Below are 6,249 nucleotides of genomic sequence, written 5' to 3' on the forward strand. Positions count from 1 at the left end.
TTAGAAAGCAGGAGGCGAAAGTGTGTGTTGAATTAAAAAAAAAAAAAAAAAAAAACTACAAAAACACCACAGCATGTCTAACATATGGCAAAACTTTCACTGAAAGAAATGATACCAGTTGAAGTTCATCACCACAGCCTTGGAGGACAGGTCAAATGGGAATTAATGCTTCAAGCAAAGAGTGCAAATTTAATTTATGCTCCTGTAATCAAGTGTAAGAGTGAGATAAGTTTTTGCCTTCGCCATGACGGCAATGAAAATTGAGCCTCAAGAGCTTTTGAAACAACAAACTTTAAATAGAAAGATTATACTTCCACTCAAAATTATCTGAGACGTCCACACAAGCCCATATGCGTACCTGTTGTACACACTGAGCTGTTAAAATTATATGGGTCCCAATCTTATGAGAACTATAAAACAGAGTAATAAGAAGAGCATCCTCTTCGTCACAAGGAGAATTTACAGTGCAGATGGGTATACTGCCCATAAGCTTACTTTTCATGGCACAATATAAACATCCACACAATAGAGTTTGACATGTAGATGGCCAGCTGTATCTTAGCCCAGGCAAACAGAGCACAACAGACCTTTGTGATACTTTTGGCATGAAAAGCAGCCGGGGAGATGGGGAGATACACTCATCCTTTATAATTTCAGGAGTCGGGCCCTGCCAGGTATTTAGAAGGCATATTCCCCGCTGAGTTGCCCTGCAATTTAATCCGAAGGCCCAGTCAAGCAAGACAGATGAATCTTGTCATCCTCTGAGAGGCAAGAGAGTTGACTGATCTGAAATCTTGAGCTGATGCATTAGATAGTAAGAAAATAGAAAAAGAACTCAATTTAGTTCCTCTTAGAGTAGATTAAGTCTAGAATATATGTCTCTCGAGCGCCGTCTGAAACCAGCGACTTCCAGCAATTAGGTGTTCGAGGACTCCTCAGCTGTCAGGGCAGTTTATAATGTTATTAACACATTTCAAGGTCTCGAATTTTGAGTCATGTTAAGACCGCCGGTTCAAAGCCTCCTCCACAGGTTCAGAGCCTCCTCTCTTCTGACCTGTTGCTACCAGAGCTCCAGAGAGAAGCCTGAGAGAGGAGATGTAAAATTACATTCAGACAGTTTTTTGTTCTTGAAACCACAAATATATCTTTTTATGGATCAACACTTCAAATAAAAGACTGGAAAAGAGTAAAATATGACTATCAAACTGAATGAAAATGTTTAGTATATTAAACAAATATTATAAGAATATTATCAAAGATTTATACTGGTGATTTCAGTCCACCTTGGAGACAAGATGCTAAACACACAGGTGCAGTCGTGTGAAAATAAAGGTTGATTTGTAACGTTTGGGTTTTGTGATGGGTTTAGTGTTTTCAGTGGCCTAGGTGTGGGCTGTGGTCCTCAAGCCTCAGTCCCACCATTGGCTTTGTTAATCCAAGTCCAGCAAGAGCTAGTCAGTCTGCTGCAGGCTGGGTCAGTGTTAAATAAATGTTAAAATATATTTCCATAGAAATGGAAAATTGGCAGAGCAGAGCCGCGCACAATCCAACCAAACCAAATGTAGTTGGCTGGGCAGGGACACAGACATCAGGAAAATGACAGTCACCCAGAACTCCTCTCGGCCATGCAGCCTCCCCAACCGTTTTCTGTTTCTTTCTGCCTCTGTGGAGTTTTCTTTTATTCTTTATTGAGCCATTGGATCAATTTGTGTCGAGGCCTCAGTTCTCCCAGTGGCCACTTTGCCCTTGGGCTCCAGTGATACCATGAGAAAAACTGCAAGTGTTACTGGTCAAACTGGGCTGCTTATGTTGTCTCTTACAAGTTTTCTGACGCCACTGAAGCTCGCCGATAGTGAGGACGACGTTAAAATGACAGTTTGAGTCATTTAATGTGGGGTTGTGCGAGGTAGTTATCAATAGTCAGTGTATAGCCTGTAGTAGATCCAAATCAGCTCACTCCTAGTTTGGAGAAGCAGCCGGGAGACGCTGAGCCGCGTGCTGCTGTGGACGGGAGCAATTCGCAAAATGTGGTTTAGCCCACAGAAAAAAAGCTAGTATTTGCTGAAGTTTGTTGTTTTCATTGCTTTATGTCATCCTCAAGCAGCCTTTTGCTTTGGAGCTAACGTTTGTGAACCGTTCAACTACAGTATTACTACGCACAAGCGTAGATCAGCTGTTTGAGTCAGACAGAGCTCAAGGTGTGCTTGTTCGCGTGAATACGACAATTCACTGGTTGAAAAATGTAGTTCCACAGCAGCACATCGCTCAGCTTCCTCCCAGCTGCTTCTCCAAACTGAGAGCTGGCTGATCCGGATCTACTAGAGGTAATACGCTGACTATAGATAACGTTAAGTACCTCGCAGAACCCCACGTCAAATAATCCGAATTGTCGCTTAAAGCGAGCTGGAGAAAGGCTCACTCATCTTCTCCTTTTCGATAATATCTTAACTGCAAACCACCTGCGCCGCGATCACAGTGAATGATTGATTGCTGTAAATTCTCCTACTTAGTTCAAATATGTGTGGTATATAATTTAAACATGATACAGCCTGATGATGTTCATTGCTACGATACAATCGAGCTGCCATAACCACTGTAAAAATCCAGCTCAATGCAAATTATCACATTGCAGCCCTTGTCTTGTTCTGGATGAATAATACGTTCAATCAATTTCCCCTTCCTTTTTATCCGATGCACGTTAATTATCAATTATTTTATCGTGAACAAACAATGGTTTGAACTTTCACACTCGCACATTTCACCACTGAAGGTCAAATTTGCCCTTTAACTGCAGCTGCTCAAACCAAATCATCAAGTTAGCCGCTAGATGATCAGAGAGGGCCTTGTTAAAGTAACTGACCGATATTCATGCGGTGGGTTGCTTTGCTTTGGGGTATGTAAATGTGCTTTTAACAGCACTTTAACACTGCATACATTTAAACTGTTCTCTGAAGAAATGTTCTCAGAGGAAGTGTGAGTGTGCGTAAGAGAGAAAGAGAGAGGGGAGATTATTTCAAGAATGATTACAGATTCATTAATTTGTAATTCAAATCGGAAAGTCAACCAATAATTAAACTAAGTTTTAATCGGGGGGAAAATGTAACCATGCTCCTGAAACTCATTTATCACTTTTTTAATTATGATGTCAATAATTTCATATGGAATTTTTATTTATTTTTATTTTTTTTATCATCAGCACGTAAAAAACAGGGACAAAAATATTCAATGCATTCCAATGGAAATCTGCTCAAAATATACACATTAGTAAAAAAACAAAAAAAAAACATAACATTAAATACAGTAATGGCTTGACACATTATTCACTGTCCAGCAAACCTATTACTTCCCATGTATGGATGATGCAATGTCTTGTAAAAGGTGGCAATACTCTTATAAAATGCAGGGAAGGCTTTACAAAACAGCGACAAAATGATATCATGTGAGATCAGATCATTCAAATGGATCAGGATCAGAATGATTTAACGACCACTCGACCGAGGCGTGGTGGACTTTGCTTTCGGTACAACAGTAACATGTCAGCATCACACAATGACGACCACAGCAGACAATATGCACAAATGCCACAAGACTTAATATTTGATTTGGTACAGGAGATTCAAGTGCGGGTACCTCTGAAAGGGTTAGAGGGAAGTGTTCAGAGTCCTCACTGCAGTTGGGAGGGGACCTATAGCGTCTCCTGTAGTGGGATCTGCTGGAAGAGGTGGTGAGCAAGGTGCTCGACAGGGGACAGGGAGTCGAAGTTGCTCGCTTAAGCCACAGTCAGCAAAGGAAATGCAGAGACAACAGTCAGGCTGTTGCTGTTTTAGCCAGGCAGTGGCAGCACAGCGGGGGCGATAAAAAACAGACTCACAGGGAGCAAACAGTGACAATTTGTTCTCCAGGGGGCTTTTTTTTTTTCCCACACAAAGTGACTTCACCACAGTCAAGAGTTCTCAAGCTTAACCACGACTGTGATCCCACACTGCTGGATTTCAGCTGCTTCTAATATAATCTAGGATTTAGCAATGCATTTGGGAACCATGGTTTGTAAAACTAGCCAGTTCAAGAACAGCATATTTAATATAAGCTTATCACCTTATTAATTGATGATATTGTCACATGGCATCTTTCTATTTGTTAGAAGTTATATTTTATTTTATTTTTCTCGTGCCATAACTCCAAATAAATCACATTGGAGAATAATCAACTAGTCTGGAGCAAAGTCATCCCACAAAAAAAAATTTGTATCTGTTCCTTTCATTGAAGCCATGCTTTTAATGGAACCCCTTTTCCTGTTAAAAGAAACCTTTTTTAACTTCATGAACAAAAAGTCAGAATGAAGAGAGATGCTGAACCAATTTACAGAGGCAGAAACACAGTAGAAATGTGTGTTTTTCTTTATTTCTTTTTTTTTTACCTTCCCTAGGAATATAAAGGTGGTAGTAGTACCTTTGTAGCCATGGCCACAAGTCACAGCAAGCCTCAGCTTTTGTAGTGATATCCTAAAATGCCTTGCAGAGATAGAATCAGGAGACTTAGAGTTTTCAAACAATATATAATTTGGAGTGTGTGTGTGTGTGAAGAGCATGGTACAAACCAAACACACCTAAAATAAGGGAACCAAAAACTGTCATCTGCTTTTAATTTGAGTGCAGTATTTATGTAATACCCTTTTTAGAAATACAGTTTGGTCTGACATCCATAACCTAACATGGGGAATAGTGATTTACCCTGGGTTTAAAGTAAACCAGCCCTCGAGAGACTGACAGACTGCAGTTAAATGTGGATTTCTGGCAGGTTTAACCCAGGGCCAAGGTTAAAACTTAGGTTTAACCCTGAGTTTCACAATGGACATGTGCCAAAGCCATTGCAGAGGAAGTGCAAATATGTGGGAGAAAGAGTGATTTAAATATTCTGTAAAAGATAAATAAAACGATTAAATACTAATTCTAACCAGCTAGTTACTGAACAGGGCAGCACAGTAGTGTAATGGTTAGCAGCGTCCCGGGCCTGAGGCCTTTCTGTGTGGAGTTTGCATGTTCTCCCTTTGCCTGCGTGGGTTCTCTCCGGGTACTCCCAAAGTCCAAACACATGCACATTAGGTTAATTGGCGACTCTAAAGTGACCATAAGTGTGAATGTGTGCATGACTAGTTGTTTGTCTCTATATGTCAGCCCTGTGATAGACTGTCGACCTGTCCAATGTCAGCTGGGATTGGCTCCAGCACCCCCCTGCGACCCTACAAGGATAAGCAGTATAGATAATGGATGGATGGATGGATGGATACCTACTGAACACACTATTGATTTCATATTTTAGAGTTTTGTCTGTGGTCTTCTAACTTGTTCGGAGCAGGTGGGTTCACAAAATTTCATACCTCTGTGCACCAATCAGAATTCAGCAAGCTTCTCCCAATCCCAATCTGCTAAATCTGATCAAACCCCACACTCACACAATCCTGGCATTTTTGAGTGATAAACTCTTCATAAATAATAACTAAACATGTGTTTTTTAAACTCTGATTGTTGCTCATTTATTCATGAATATTAAATGTTACAGAGAAATACTTGGTTGACACTTAAAGGATCTGAAGCCAAGGTTTCTGGGGCTGTTTTTGTAACCTAATTTTCTGCCTCTGCAGTGCACAATCACAAATGCATTATGAATGCTGTAGTTATATTGCCTATCACAGCTACTGAAAGTAGCTAAAAACAGAGCTGATACGGGAATGTTTGACCTGCATGAGTAATCATCCAGCTTTAGAGCTGCACAAAATCATTATTTTCTCCCTTGTAAGATAATTATTATCCATGATTGCTGAGTATACTGTATGGTCAAACATCTCAAAGACGCACCTGGAGCTAAAGAATCAGTTTTTTATTTTGCCACAGGCAGGGCATCTCAATGACGAAGCCTCTTGGATGGAGGCTGAAATGTAAGTACTAAAACAGAGAATCCAATTACCTCTCACATAGTATTCTATCACATAGATGACATTCATATGCGAAGCACTCACTGAATACAGTTAGGTGCCAATTTCTCATCATATATGGTTAAATATAGGGGAAAAAATTGTCAAATTGTTGGTGTACCAGTGTTTATTATTACGTTTAAAACTGATTAGGGAAGAGTGATTGTTATCTTAATCAGCACTTTACAGGATTAAAAATGTGTATAGAATGTAAAGTATCTGAAGTCACCTGACCGTGTATGGTCAAAGTGCGAAATGTAAGACGTAGGGGCGGCTGT

Source organism: Seriola lalandi, unplaced genomic scaffold, assembly GCF_002814215.2.
Source record: "Seriola lalandi dorsalis isolate HSWRI2012SDOR001 ecotype SW California unplaced genomic scaffold, Sedor1 jcf7180002054885, whole genome shotgun sequence".
Lineage (NCBI taxonomy): Eukaryota > Metazoa > Chordata > Actinopteri > Carangiformes > Carangidae > Seriola > Seriola lalandi.